Here is a 16,845-nt window from a genome sequence, read left to right as displayed (position 1 = left end):
CAATAATTTGAATAGCATAAAGAGCATCAATCTGTCCTCCCAAATGCCTATCTAAATCCTCTTGTATATTTAACACATTAGTAACATTTTTTTGCTAAATGATTAACAAATGTAGAGCTGTCTTAGCTTCTTATGTCAAAGCAATTGCAGAAGCAGTGGTGCTAGCAATTAATGTAATTAAAGCTGTTATAGCAGCAATAATCAAGCCCACTACCCTCTTGCTTCTGCTTAAAGCCTGACTCACTTCTTCCAGTACTTGCAAGCTTTTTATTTTTATATTTTTCAGAATACCAAGGTTCTGTGATACTCAGGAAAATAAAACAAAAGCTGTTTAATAGACCTCCATAACTGACATGCTGGATTTCAACACACTGACACAATTAGAACGTGCATAATCAATGCAACTTACATTAAATGCTGTAGAAGAAACAAAAATAATTTTAACTTGACAATTGAAAGATCCTTAATACATGTGCTAACACCTGTTTGAAATCTAGATCCTGTATATGTCTCTGAAAATGTCCAGAACCAGCCTTCCAAATGAAGACTGTTATTTCCAATATTGGATTGATTTCTAGACCAATCCATGATTGAGTCTGAATAACTGGTTATATTTAAGAAAATTATAAGAGTAATTACAACTTCTCTTTTTGACTCTGTTCCACAAATTCTAAAAACTTGAGACAAGGTAGCTTGTTCCTTCAGGGGTATAAGTAAGCAATGGTGGGTCATGAACATACTTCCAATATAGCTTCCAAGTCCCCATTGTCAGGGCACTCAGCAAGCTCAGAGGTCAGCATCATTTTTGTTCTGGCATCAGCCGTCTCACCAGTCACTCTAGCAGCCACTATGCTCCTACAGCATCCTGCAGAAAAAACACAAACATGCCCCCCCCCTTTTTTTCCCATATTAAATACCTGATCAGGATCATGCCTTATGCCAGTAAGTGGATCCTTCCCTTTCACCTATGCATAAGTATAGTGCCATAGACACTCAGCAGAAAGTTCCTTGTAATCCCAGTATTTAAAAAAAATAAAATAAAATAAAAAGAGCATGATTTAAATAAATTTGTGATATATGGGGATATACCTTTACTTTTTATTTTATGAAAATATTGTTTTAAAGTTCCGTGGGCCCCTTCCACAGTTCCTTGTCCTGGACAATCATAAGGAGTCCCAGTAATATGGGTAATGTTAAATTACTGCCAAAAATCTCATATATTCGACTGTGATAGCCAGTTCAAGGAGCCATCTCGAGTGTCATGCCAAACACCATTGGATTCGTGTAAGTTCTAAAATTTACAGTGGTAGTCATTATAATTAGAAACAAGTTTAAAGATACTTGCAGTGTATTTGGCATAATTCTAACACCTCTCTGGATGTTTTAAGTTTGCATAATGAGCTTATGAATTTAAAGAATGCTGCTCTGCTCAGTGTTGATGTAACAGATACAGCTGATAAAATTTCCCATGGCCTGAGGTCAATATTTTTATTTGTTCAAGCCTCAAGAATAACGTATATAGCTTGATCATGCTAGTCCTGGGAATACTTTTTTTAACTGCCCATCATGGTAAAGCTCCTCTTTCCCACAAAATAATCAACAAAATAAACAAACCAAAAATTAACATAAACTCTGGATGTGAACTCTATTCCTCTCTTTTTTTTTTTTTTTTTTTTTTTGTGGTTTTGTTTGCTTGAATATTTGAAACAGTGTCTCCGTATGTTTTCATGCTGGCCTCAAATCACAGTATTCCTGAATATTCTTAATGCTGGAAGTACTTATGTACACCACCATTCTTGATTTTTTTACTTATTTTGTCTCCCATCTTCACCTATGGCTATGTTTGACACATGTATATAATTGTTCCTTATAATATTTCACCTTGTAGCCTTCATAATGAAAATTTGAATAGCTAATGCTTGTATGTAGCTGGTGTTTAAAGCAAGTTTTGCAGATTTTCAAGTTGTTTTCTTACTTATTATTTCTTTGGGGTCTATAATTCTCTTTAGTATTTGATGTAATTCAGAAATGGTGGTAATAAAACTCTGTCAGGATTTGTTTTCTAATACTATCATTTATTACCTTTTATTTCTAAAGTATTGCTATACTTTGTATAATTTTTTGATGGAATGGTTGATTTTTTTTCCCCATACAATGGTTTTAAATAATTTCCTTTTTTTTTTTTTTTTTTTACCTGTATTGTTTCTTCTAAGAAGACTGCAGACTCAGCTAAAATTTTTTGGTTGTTGTTGTTTGCTTGCTAGAATATTCTGAATCATGCTAAATCTTTCTTGTTTTGGCCCTTACTCCTACTTTGTCCCCTTTGCTCACAATTTGAATTAGATCCTGTCAGGTGTGCACAGAATGATCACAAAACTTAAGACGTTAAAAGCATAAATCTTACCTCTTGGCTGCTTCACCAACTGATAATGGTGAATACTGAGGTTTGATTTCCTGTATCCCAGGACAAATATTGAATAGACACATGTAGTGAAAGCAAAACCACAGATGTTTTAATAAGAAACATTTTTCAGCAAGGGGAAGCTAGCCAGAGTAGAGAAAAGGTTTTGAAGTTCAACTGTAGCAATACACAGGGGATTGGAATTTTATAGATAATTTTTATAGTGTTTGTTGTTATAGTGTATGCTGTTGCAATTGCCTAGAGTTTTCAGTCTTCCTCTTTGCTAATAGGAATCTTTCATATGATAATTTCACAACTTTTACCTGTGGCTTTTTGGGCATCAATCAGACTGTCTTTTCTTGTCTCCTAGAGTGTTCTGTCTAGCTATGATTCCTGGTATCCATCTTGTTAGGATGTTAGTAATTGAATTCTTTCTGATAATGTAAGGCTATCTTCTCATTTCAACAAGTCTTTCATCCTATCTTGCTACATCAGTTGGCTTTGTACGGTAAGTTCACATATCCTGGATATTAATAGACAGACAAATTTATTCAGCAGATGGCAGAAAGTTTGATTAAAGTTGGCTAAGTGGGGAGATTCTAGGGAACCAGCTCAATCCATAAAGTACTTTCTTCATAAGCAAGATCAACCTCAAAACACATGGACAAAATGCTAGAGGGTGGAGGGGTATCCTGGGAAGATGACGTCAAGATGATTTTAGGGAATTACTAGCTAGCCAACCTAGACACAATTTGAGCTGTGGCCAATGAGAGATCCCATCTTAAAACAAGCAACCAACTAAAAACCAAAAAAGCAGTGAGTACAGCCTTTCTGAGTAGCATCACTCAAGGTTGATCTCTGACCATCACACTCAGTTGTACGCTGGTGCATATTTACCTGGACACTTGTACACATAACCACATCAGCCTCCCATACATACACGTGCATTATTAGAGAAAGGCTTAGTTTCAAATTTTTTTATATACCTAATTGCTCACAAGTTAGGGGAAAATGATTGAGCCAGTCTTCAATTAACATAATAATATTTCATGAATAGCTGTAAAAATGTGTTGGAAAAGTTCAGAGGACAGCACTTTCATAAGTCATGAGTTTTTATATGATGTTACTGAAAAAAAGATGACTGATGTTATGTTTATTTTATGCTACAATCCACAAAATTACAAGTAGATCTTGAGACTAATGATGCCATAGTTAGTCAGTAAAGGCTTATTACTAATAGAATGAAGATTATTGAGAAAGGAGCTCACAAACAGGCAGATCTGAAATTGCTTGTGATGGACTTTGGTTTTGCTTGGAATGTGCAGGATAGAGGGCTCACAGTCAAAGAGGAGTGAGCATCACATGAGGAGACTGAGTTTCTATAGTTGTGTGCACAACATAAAGTAGAAGAAGGGCTATCAAGTGCTAAGCAGTTAAAACGTACCTTCAGTAGATGTCAAGCCAGCATTTTTCCAGGATTGTCTTCTGTTTGATAAAACTCTCTTCCCCTAAATATGCCTGAGGGAAATTTCTGCAGAATGTAATAAGATGCAAATTGGAAGAATTCTATTACCAACAGAAATACCAGCCTAGGGCCATGTACTTAAGGCTGAAAAAAGATGTTTAATTTTATATTTTTCTTTTAAAAGTATTTAAAAACTAAAATGGAGATAATATCAAAGTAAGTGCTATTTGGTAATACAGACATTAGTCTTATCCTGTGTTGTTCTTACTGGTGTGTCTATTAAAGATTTACCTTCTGTGGGTGACTGTACCAAATGGTTTTGACTAAGTCTTTTTCCAACTTCTAGACTCATGAAATCATGATTTCAAATTGCCTAACATTTAGAAAAGTAGAAAAAGAAAGAGAGGTAAATTGCAAATACTTAGCATTTAAGTTAAGGCAATTAATATAGCTATTTTATTTCATTTTACAATCATACCATTTGATACTGTTACATTTACAAATAAATAATTGTAAATACAACACATGTTGGTAAAACTTGGGACAAATTACTTTTACTGAAGGAAAATTAACTTTCATAAGAAAAATGTCTGGCTTGTCTTTACACGTGAAGAAAATTTATATTATTTACAAAGATAAGCTAAATTAGCTTTTATGAGAGATACTCTTCATAAGGTTTTATTCATATTTGTTTTTAAGATATGACTTTTTATGACACTCTCTCCATTGTCAATAAAATTTCCCAAATGTTTTGTGGTACAAAATTTGACCCTTTTATAGGCTTAATATTTCATTTGAAGCAACAAAGAACTATATTGATTCTTGAGTTAGATAGGCTATAAATATATGTTAGTTTTTGTTTTACAAAAAGAGAATTGAACTATAAATTGAGAAATCATTATAAAACACCCACATGTATCCATGCAACACATAATATACATAATGATATAATATGTATAATATATATAATATTAATAATATATATAATATTAATAGATATATGGCTCAATAGAGTTGTGACCTAGAAAAATGAGAGAAGTATACACAGGACTGGTTACTGTAAATGATGGGACTCATAGTAAAGTAAATAGCACACAATATTAAGAATGTGTTACCAATCTATGGCTAAATTAAGATTCCACAAATTAAAAAATTTAATGTCTTCATGAAAGTTGCCATATTTCAAGGTTTTAAAAACAATATTAAACAAATAAACAAATGAGGAAATAGTAATAACAATGTTTAAGACATGTGTATTAACTGTGTCATAGAAGCACATTTGTAAATGCATTTTAACTATTCTGGAACATGCTTTGGCCCCTGCTGATATAAAATCTATATAGTATCAGAATCATTGCTTCATAGGAAAGGAAATGTTTACTATAGGCAATAAATACTTATAAGTTGGTAGTCTCAAGCTACTCTATTCTAAGGATATATATATATATATATATATATATATATATATATATATATTCTAAGGATAGGGGTGGGTATAAGGACTTTGGAATAATTGGGGATTATAAAGAACCTCTTTGTGACTAGGTTATTACACATAGAGAAGAGCAGCTTCTTGCTATGTGAACAATGAGGAATGGAGAGATTTGTAGTTTCCTTTGATGCAGATAATAGTAATAGATGCGGGCCAAATCCTTAAACAACTCGGTTAGGTTATTCCTTCTAAGGCTCAGGGAACATTTTTTTTTCTTTCTTTTTTTCTTTCTTTTTTTTTTTTTATTTCTGAAAAAGATGTGCAACAAGGCAAGCCCACAGTTTATGATGAGAAAAATTCATAACCTTCAACTCTATACACATTGCTAAGCTCACTAAACACCAACCATTACTAAGAAGCATGTAGCCATGATAAAGTTCTAATTAATCTTGGCAAGGAACAAAACAACATGAATTGATATAAACATTAGAGACAAATTTGTTGGGAGAGGAGAGACTACTCATGGGTTTTAGGAAAGAGGAACATGAGAGTAGTCAGTATGCAAAATTTCCATGTGCGTAAATGTAAAAGCAATAATACAAAAAGTTTGAAAAAGAAAAGAAAAAAGTTTGGTGGTAGAAACACAGACATTTTATTTTTTATGTGTAATCAATCTCTTCTCTATAGTTTACCCAAACATTTAGATAGGTGGTCTCACAAATGACTTAAAGACTAGAGATTATAATAATAATAACTCAGAAAACTGAAACTTGGTTAATTAGAGAACATTAAACTTACCACATTTCATATTCATAGTTACAAAGGTAACTGTGCCAGGTTAGTCATCAGCAAAAAAGAGTATGAAGCTTCAAATATTATTTCCATCATTTACTTTCTGCTGTAAATGTGAATATTTTAAGAAAAGTATTATAAAATATTTATTATAAGAAGAAACTTTAAACTATAAAGTCATTTTCCATGGATTTAAAGCTAAGTGTTGGCTCGCCCCTCCTGCAGTCTGAGGCCTGCGGGTAAGTGCACCCAGGAGCCCCCCAGACACATTCTGGGGGATCCATAGAACCCATAGCCAGCGCTAGCACGCCCCTTCCGCCGCTCGCCCCTCCTCCAGTCTGAGGCCTGCGGGTAAGTGCACCCAGGAGCCCCCCAGACACATTCTGGGGGATCCATAGAACCCATAGCCAGCACTAGCACGCCCCGTCCGCCGCTCGCCCCTCCTGTAGTCTGAGGCCAGCGGGTAAGTGCACCCAGGAGCCCCCCAGACACATTCTGGGGGATCCATAGAACCCATAGCCAGCGCTAGCACGCCCCTTCCCCTGCTCGCCCCTCCTGCAGTCTGAGGCCTGCGGATAAGTGCACCCAGGAGTCCCCCAGACACATTCTGGGGGATCCATAGAACCCATAGCCAGCACTAGCACGCTCCTTCTGCTGCTCGCCCCCCCTCCGGTCTGAGGCCTGCAGGGTCTGAGTCCCAGACCAGACCTCTACCAGGTCTGCAGTTGTGTGGACCCCAGATTCCACCTGAGACATACTGGAAGGTCCGCTCAACCCAGAGCCACAGAGGAACAACTGAACTCAGAGTGTCAGACAACATACCCTGAGATATCCAAGAGGAGACACTGCACCCAGAACAGCAGACATCTAGCTGGACTGCTACCTTGGAGGCACCATATCCTGAGGCATCCTAGAGATACCACTGTAATCAGGGCAGCTGGAAAAAAACCACAAAGACATCTGGACTCCTAGAAGACCAAACAAAAGCAGGCGCAAGAACGTAAGCAACAGAAACCAAAGTTACATGGCATCATCAGAACCCAGTTCCCCCATCATAGCAAGCCCTGAACACCCCATCACACCAGAAAAGCAGGATTCAGAATTAAAATCACTTCTCATGATGATGATAGAGGACTTTAAGAAAGACATAAATAACACTCTCAAAGAACAGATAGAAACCCTTAGAGAGGAAACACAAAAATCCCTTAAGGAATTACAAGAAAATGCAACCAAACAGGAGAAGGAATTAAACAAAACCATGCAGGATCTAAAAACGGAAGTAGAAACAATAAAGAAATCACAAAGGGAGAACACCCTGGAGATAGAAAACTTAAAAAAACGATCAGGAGTCATAGATACAAGTATTACCAACAGAATACAAGAGATGGAAGAGAGAATCTCATGTGCAGAAGATACCATGGAAAACATAGACACAACTGTCAAAGAAAATGCAAAATACAAAAAGCTACTAACCCAAAATATACAAGAAATCCAAGACACAATGAGAAGGCCAAACCTAAGGATAATAGGAATAGATGAGGGGGAAGACTCCCAACTTAAAGGACCAGTAAATATTCTCAACAAAATTATAGAGGAAAACTTCCCTAACCTAAAGAAAGAGATGTCCATAAATATACAAGAAGCCTACAGAACTCCAAATAGTTTAGACCAGAAAAGAAATACTTCCCGCCACATAATAGTCAAAACATCAAATGTACAAAACAAAGAAAAAATACTAAAAGCAGTAAGGGAAAAAGGCAAAGTAACATATAAAGGCAGACCTATAAGAATTACACCAGACTTCTGACCAGAGACCATAAAAGCCAGAAGATCCTGGACTGATATCATACAGACCCTAAAAGAACATAAATGTCAGCCCAGACTACTATACCCAGCAAAACTGTCAATCATTATTGATGGAGAAACCAAAATATTCCATGACAAATCCAAATTTACACAGTATCTCAACACAAACCCAGCACTTCAAAGGATAATTGGTGGAAAACTCCATCACAAGGAGGGAAACTACAACCTGGAAAAAGCAGGAAAGTAATCTTCCAAAAACCGTAAAAGAAGGTAGCTACACAAACATATCTCCACTGCCAATAACAAAAATAACAGGAAACAACACTCATTTTTCCTTAATATCTCTTAATATCAATGGACTCAATTCTCCAGTAAAAAGACATAGACTATCAGACTGGATACGTAAACAGGACCCAACATTTTGCTGCATTCAGGAAACGCACCTCTGTGGAAAGGACAGACACTACCTCAGAGTAAAAGGTTGGAAAACAATCTACCAAGCAAATGGTCCCAAGAAACAAGCTGGAGTAGCGATTCTAATATCAAATAAAATCAGTTTTCAACCAGAAGTAATCAAAAAAGATAAAGAAGGACACTTCATATTCATGAAAGGAAAAATGTACCAAGAGGAACTTGCAATTCTCAACATCTATGCCCCAAATGTAAGGGCACCCACATACATAAAAGACACTTTACTAAAACTTAAAGCATACATTGCACCCTACACAATAATAGTGGGAGATTTCAACACCCCACTCTCAGCTATGGACAGGTCATGGAAACAGAAACTAAATCGAGACACAATGAAACTAACAGAAGTTATAAACCAATTGGACTTAACTGACATCTATAGAACATTTCACCCTAAAACAAAAGAATACACCTTCTTCTCAGCACCTCATGGTACCTTCTCGAAAATAGACCATATAATTGGTCACAAAACAGGCCTCAACAGATACAAAAAGATTGAAATAATCCCCAGCACCTTATCAGACCACCATGGATTAAGACTTGTCTTTGACATGGACAAAAACATCAGAAAACCGACATACACTTGGCAACTGAACAATGCTCTACTCAATGACAACTTGGTCAAGGAAGAAATTAAGAAAGAAATTAAAGACTTTTTAGATTTAAATGAAAATGAGGACACATCATATCAAAACATGTGGGACTCATTGAAAGCAGTACTAAGAGGAAAAATCATAGCTCTAAGTGCTCACAAAAAGAAAGTGGAAAGAGCATACATCAACAACTTGACAGCAAACCTGAAAGCATTAGAACAAAAAGAAGCTAGTATACCCAAGAGGAGTAGACGGCAGGAAATAATCAAACTTAGGGCTGAAATCAACCAAGTCGAAACAAAAAGAACTATACAAAATATCAACAAAACCAGGAGCTGGTTCTTTGAGAAAATCAACAAGATAGACAAACCCTTAGCCAGACTAACCAAAGGGCGCAGAGACAGCATTCAAATTAATAAAATCAGAACTGAAAAGGGAGACATAACAACAGAAACAGAGGAAATTAAAAAAATTATCAGATCCTACTACAAAGGCCTATACTCAACAAAATTGGAAAATCTGGAGGAAATGGACAATTTTCTAGATAGATACCAGTTACCAAAGTTAAACGAGGAGCAGATAAACCACCTAAACAGTCCCATAACGCCTAAAGAAATAGACACAGTCATTAAAAATCTTCCCACCAAAAAATGTCCGGGGCCAGATGGTTTCAGTGCAGAATTCTTTCAGACCTTCAAGGAAGACCTAATACCAATCCTCTTCAAGTTATTCCATCGAATAGAAACAGAAGGAACACTACCCAATTCATTCTATGAAGCTACCATTACACTCATACCTAAACCACAGAAAGACCCAACAAAGAAAGAGAACTACAGACCAATCTCTCTTATGAATATTGATGCAAAAATACTCAATAAAATTCTCGCAAACCGAATCCAACAACACATCAAAACAATTATCCATCAAGATCAAGTAGGCTTTATCCCAGGAATGCAAGGATGGTTCAATATTCGGAAATCCATCAATGTAATCCACTACATAAATAAACTCAGAGAGAAAAACCACATGGTCATATCACTAGATGCTGAGAAAGCATTTGACAAAATTCAACATCCCTTCATGTTAAAAGTCTTGGAAAGATCAGGAATACAAGGCCCATATCTAAACATAGTAAAAGCAATATACAGCAAGCCAGTAGCCAACATCAAACTAAATGGAGAGAAACTGGAAGCAATCCCACTAAGATCAGGGACTAGGCAAGGCTGCCCACTCTCACCTTACCTATTCAATATAGTACTGGAAGTCTTAGCTGGAGCAATTAGACAACAAAAGGAAGTCGAAGGGATACAAATAGGAAAGGAAGAAGTCAAAATTTTACTATTTGCGGATGACATGATAGTATACTTAAGTGAACCTAAAACTTCCACCAGAGAACTCCTAAACCTGATAAACAACTTTAGCAATGTGGCTGGATATAAAATCAACTCAAACAAATCAGTAGCCTTCCTCTACTCAAAGGATAAACAGGCAGAGAAAGAAATCAGGGAAATGACACCCTTCACAATAGCCACGAATAAAATAAATTATCTTGGAGTGAATCTAACCAAGCAAGTGAAAGATCTGTATGACAAGAACTTCAAGTCTCTCAAGAAAGAAATTGAAGAACATCTCAGAAAATGGAAAGATCTCCCATGCTCCTGGATTGGCAAGATTAATTTAGTAAAAATGGCTATCCTGCCAAAAGCAATCTACAGATTCAATGCAATACCCATCAAAATTCCAAATCAATTCTTCATAGAGATAGAAAAAGCAATTTACAAATTCATTTGGAATAACAAAAAACCTAGGATAGCGAGAACTATTCTCAACAATAAAAGAACCTCTGGGGGAAATCACCATTCCAGACCTCAAACTGTACTACAGAGCAGTAGTGATAAAAACTGCTTGGTATTGGTCCAGAGACAGAAAGGACGATCAATGGAACAGAATTGAAGACCCAGAAATGAACCCGCATACCTATGGTCACTTGATATTTGACAAGGGAGCTAAATTCATCCAGTGGAAAAAGGACAGCATTTTCAACAAGTGGTGCTGGCTCAACTGGAGGTCAACATGTAGAAGAATGCAAATTAATCCATTCTTATCTCCTTGCACAAAGCTCAACTCCAAGTGGATAAAGGACCTTCACATAAAGCCAGGTACACTGAAAATATTAGAAGAGAAGTTGGGGAAGACCCTCGAATACCTAGGCACAGGGGAAAAGTTCCTGAACAGAACACCAATGGCTTATGCTCTAAGATCAAGAATCGACAAATGGGACCTCATCAAATTGCAAAGCTTCTGTAAGGCAAAGGACACTGTCAACAAGACAAAACGGCAACCAACAGATTGGGAAAAGATCATTACCAATCCTACATCTGATAGGGGGCTAATATCTAATATTTACAAAGAACTCAAGAAATTAGACGCCAAACAACAAAATAACCCCATTAAAAAATGGGGTACAGAGCTAAACAAAGAATTCTCAACTGAGGAAACTCAAATGGCCGAGAAGCACCTTAAGAAATGCTCAACATCCTTAGTCATCAGGGAAATGCAAATCAAAACAACACTGAGATACCACCTCACACCAGTCAGAATGGCTAAGATCAAAAACTCAGGTGATAGTAGATGCTGGCGAGGATGTGAAGAAAGAGGAACACTCCTGCATTGTTGGTGGGGTTGCAAGCTGGTACAACCACTTTGGAAGTCAGTCTGGCGGTTCCTCAGAAAATTGGACATAGCACTACCTGAGGACCCAGCTATACCACTTCTGGGTATATACCCAGAAAATGCCTCAACAAATAACAAAGACATATGCTCCACTATGTTCATAGCAGCCCTATTTATAATAGCCAGAAGCTGGAAAGAACCCAGATGCCCTTCAACAGAGGAATGGATACAAAAAATGTGGTACATTTACACAATGGAATATTACTCAGCTATTAAAAATAATGAATTCGAGAAATTCTTAGGTAAATGGATGGATCTAGAAAATATCATCCTGAGTGAGGTAACCCAATCACAAAAGAACACACATGGTATTTACTCACTGATAAGCGGAGATTAGCCCAAAAGTTTGAAACAACAAAGATTCAACTACCAGAAGACACGAAGCTCATGAAGAAGAAAGAACAAAGGGGAAAAATAGAAAAGCGGTTAGAACCAACATTCTTAATAAAATGTCAGCCCTCTTTAAAAAAAAAAAAAACTATCTTGATACTAAAATTTGTTTTGAGAATTGTATATTGCAGAATGATCAGCCTTGGTGTATCTACTCAACAAGCAAGCTGGGCAGACCTGCTCAAACCTCTGAGGTCCGTGAATTCCATCTGGAGGCAGCGAAGACACAGCATCAGAGGATTGTCAACTTGCTCTCCCACCCCACTCCTCTTCTAATATCTCAACGCCCATAATCAGCTTGAAGAAGCTAATGAAGAGTCAGCGCCCCTATTCCCTGGGCATGGGGACTAAGGTGGTAAATGTTGGGCTGTCTCCCTAGGGAAAAGTAGTGGTTTTGTCGGAATAGAGAGGATTAGCTAGGGTTTATTGCATAGCCATAACCTATTAGTAGAAATCTGTATAATTAATATCAAGATGAAGATATAAATTCTTAAATGGCACCAATTTACTTTGTTTACAAATTTTAAGGTTTTCATTGGCATGAGCTTCTTAGTGATATAAGAGTGAGATGAATATTGTTACTCTCATAGGCATTGTACCAGTATAACACACTTAGGAATACAAAGCTTAGACCCAGTCCTTCTTTAACTTTTTTAACTGATTTGAGATGGTCAGCCTGTGAGTTAAGGGACTATAGCAAATTCATGACTTGGAGTTTATTATAAGGGTGTTCTCTATGTTTTATTTAGAAATAGCTGAGTGGAGTTAACAGGCAACAGTCCAGATTACCTTACATGGATAGCTGGTTTTCAAAACATCAGAAATCCTTAGAATTGACATGACAAACATTTCAGTATTAATGTTCATTTTCATTAGAGACCTGTCTGCTCCGGACAGCTTCCTATGTTAAATTCTAAGAAGAAATTGAGCATCTTTGGAGTTACTCCAGTTGTGGTGAGACAGCCACTAGGCAAGAATTGCCACTTTCCTTCTACAGACAAATTACTGTCCAGAAAAGGACACACTTGCAGAATAGTCGACTGATTATATCTGCCTAGACAGAGTAATCAGCCCTTAATAATTCTGCAGCACTAAGGTCTGTCAGATGATCCTGGGCCAGAAGGCAGAAGAACAGATGCTCCAACGTTTTGAAGTAGAGCGAGTGTCCAGGTGTTCAGAGGTCTCTATAAATTGGCTAAGTTTTAGAAGCTATGCTTTGTGCTTCCCACAATTATAGTCAACTCAGTCATTCTGGATTTCTGATGGGGTTGAAAACTTATAGCTATTTACTTTGAGAGAAAAGATCTGAGTGTATGGTCATCAGCTGACATTCATCCTAAAGCCAAGGAAAAAGCCAGGTTCAGAACTAAGTGTTTTAGTTAGGATAGATGACAGAGGTGCTGGTTAGTCAACAAAAGGATGGACTGGGTATTAGGACTATCTTGTACCTCACTGGTACAAATAGGCATAATTATGCTCTAATTGTATTTTGAGAGAAAAGTTTCCTTTTAACAGGAAGGGTGATGTGTAGGAGGAGCTAAGGTGGGAGGAGTACTGAGAGGAAGAAAAGGAGTAAGAAGAGGAGAAGAAGAAGGAGAGGAGAAGCTAGGTGATGAAAGAGAGATAGAGGGGGGAGACAGGGAAGCAGATGTTCATGTATCTCCACCAGTCAAAGATAGTTGATATATCTAGGTTGGGTAGTGGGTTACACCTCTGATTGAACAATACCAAACTTATAAAGCCTATGATTAACATTTCTTAAAAAAATGTATAAATGCAAAATGAAAAGGGGGCATGGGATAGGGGTTTTCTAAGGCGGGGGGGGGAATGGGGAAACAGGATGGTATCTAAAGTGTAAATGAAAGATCTAATAAAAAAAAAAGTTAGGGAGATATTAGTATGTTAGAGTTAAATGCAAATAAAATTTTTTTTTTAAAGAAAAAAAAAAAAAAAAAGAAAGTGAATAGCCCACAGTGTTCCTATATCCTGAAGCCCTGAAGTGCTCAGGTTCACTTCCTTCTTTCGCCTTTGCCAGCATTAATGCACAGACTCCTTTCTTTTGTTATTAGGCATCAAACAAGGCTACTCTTTCTCAACACATGAAGCAGGGGAAATGGGGAGGGGACAATAGATTTACCTACATTGAAAAGCCTACCAATGAGCATTACCAAACTTATAAAGCCATTGATTAACATTTTTTTAAAAAAAATGTATAAAAGCAAAAAGGAAAAGGGGACATGGGATAGAGGTTTTCTAGGGAGGGGAAATGGGGAAAGGGGATGGCATCTGAAATGTAAATAAAATATATTTAAAAAAGATCTGAAATTATGAACCTTCTAGGTTTCTTTTGGAAAAAATAAAGATTCATAGTACAAGAAAAAAAAAGAAAAGTCCACCAAACATTTTACTATAAATGATGACCTTGATCTTGTTGTATAATAAGTTATCAGGTATTCTTATAAATAAAGTACAAGTTGTAAGAACTTATCTTACTATAAGTCAATCAGAAAACTGTTTGCTGGACAAGCTCTTAATCTAAATATGAGAATTGTTAAGTAAGGGGTAATGATTTTTGTATAGCTGAAGCATATGTGTAATAAATTTTGATCTTATATTTATATGTAAAAAAAATAAAGCTAAGTGTTTATTTTTTAGTTTAAATACATGAATCCAATTTCCTCATGCAACATCTTTTACCACATATATAAAATCAATCACAAAAAGGAGGAGCCTAAGACAATAGGATGGTACAAATAAGTTCTTATTTTCACTTTGAATACCTTTTTCAAGAGAAAATATAAGGTATGCTAAAGATCACATGTACTGATTTGTAAAAAGTTGTTACAATTCTAAAACAGGGATTACTAAGTAATAAGTTTTATTCCACATACAAAATTGTGTTTACCCGCCTGGCCCTGATACCTGTGGCTGGAGCAGTCTCCCAACCTATCTGCTCCCCTCTGGAAACTGAGGTCAAGGACTGCAGAGCTGCAGGTATCCTAGAGATGACATGACCCACAGAGCTGCAGAGCAGGGGACACCATATCCTGAAGCATCCTTGAGGAGCAACAACATTCAGAGCAGCAACACCTAGCTGTTCTACTACCGTGGAGACACCATATCCTGAAATATCCGAGAGGAGCCACTGTACCCAGAGCAGCTGGAGCTCAGGATCATAGAGTCATCTGGATCCCAAGGAGTTCTGGCACAACCAAGATAACTGGAAAGGCAGACTCCAGTCAGAATCAGTGAGTGTGAGTAGCACTACAGCTAATCAAATGGCAAAAGGCAAGCATAAGAATGTAAACAACAGAAACCAAAGTTACTTGGCATCACCAGAACCCAGTTCCCTCACCATAGCAAGTCCTGAACACCACATCACACCAGAAAAGCAGGACTCAGAATTAAAATCACTTCTCATGATGATGATGGAGAATTTTAAAAAGGACATAAACAACACTCTCAAAGAATTTGAGGAGAATGCAGGTAAACAGGTAGAAGCCCTTAAAGAAATGCAAGAAAACACAACCAAACAAGTGAAGGAATTACACAAAACCATCCAGGATCTAAAAATTGAAGTAGAAACAATAAAGAAATCTCAAAGGGAGACTACCCTGGAGATAGAAAACCTAGGAAAAAGATCAGAAGTCAAAGACACAAGCATAACAAACAGAATACAAGAGATAGAAGAGAGAATTTCAAGCACAGAAGATACCATGGAAAACATAGACACAACCATCAAAGAAAATTTGAAATGTAAAAAGCTCCTAACACAAAACATCCAGGAAATCCAGGACACAATGAGAAGACCAAACCTAAGAATAATAGGTATAGGTGAAGGTGAAGACTCCCAACTTAAAGGGCCAGTAAATATCTTCAACAAAATTATAGAGGAAAACTTCCCTAACCTAAAGAAAGAGATGTCCTTAAATATACAAGAAGCCTACAGAACCCCAAATAGACTAGACCAGAAAAGAAATACCTCCCGTCACATAATAATCAAAACATCATATATACAAATCAAAGAGAAGATACTAAAAGCAGAAATGGAAAAAGGCAAAGTAACATATAAAGGCAGACCTATAAGAATCACACCATATTTCTTACCAGTGAGTATAAAACCCAGAAGATCCTGGACTAATATCATACAGGCCCTAAGAGAACACAAATGCCAGCCCAGACTACTATACCCAGCAAAACTCTCAATCAATATTGATGGAGAAACCAAAATATTCCATGACAAATCCAAATTTACACAATATCTTACCAAAAATCCAGCACTTCAAAGGATAATTGGTGGAAAACTCCAACACAAGGAGGGAAACTACAACCTAGAAAAATCAAGAAAGTAATCTTCCAACAACCCTAAAAGAAGGTAGCTATACAAACATAACTCCACTGCCAATAACAAAAATAACAGGAAACAACATTAATTTTTCCTTAATATCTCTTAATATCAATGGACTCAATTCTCCAATAAAAAGACATAGACTATCAGATTGGTTACATAAACAGGACCCAATGTTTTGCTGCATATAGGAAATGCACCTTTGTGAAAAAGACAGACACTACCTCAGAGTAAAAGGTTGGAAAACAATCTTCCAAGCAAATGGCCCCAAGAAACAAGCTGGAGAATTAGCGATTCTAATATGAAATAAAATCATTTTTCAACCAAAAGTAATCAAAAAAGATAAAGAAGGACACTTCATATTCATCAAATAAAAATGTACCAAGAGGAACTTGCAATTCTGAACATCTATGC

This window comes from Arvicanthis niloticus, chromosome 11 (genome assembly GCF_011762505.2).
Source record: "Arvicanthis niloticus isolate mArvNil1 chromosome 11, mArvNil1.pat.X, whole genome shotgun sequence".
NCBI classification, from domain to species: domain Eukaryota; kingdom Metazoa; phylum Chordata; class Mammalia; order Rodentia; family Muridae; genus Arvicanthis; species Arvicanthis niloticus.
This window is presented reverse-complemented; position numbering follows the sequence as displayed.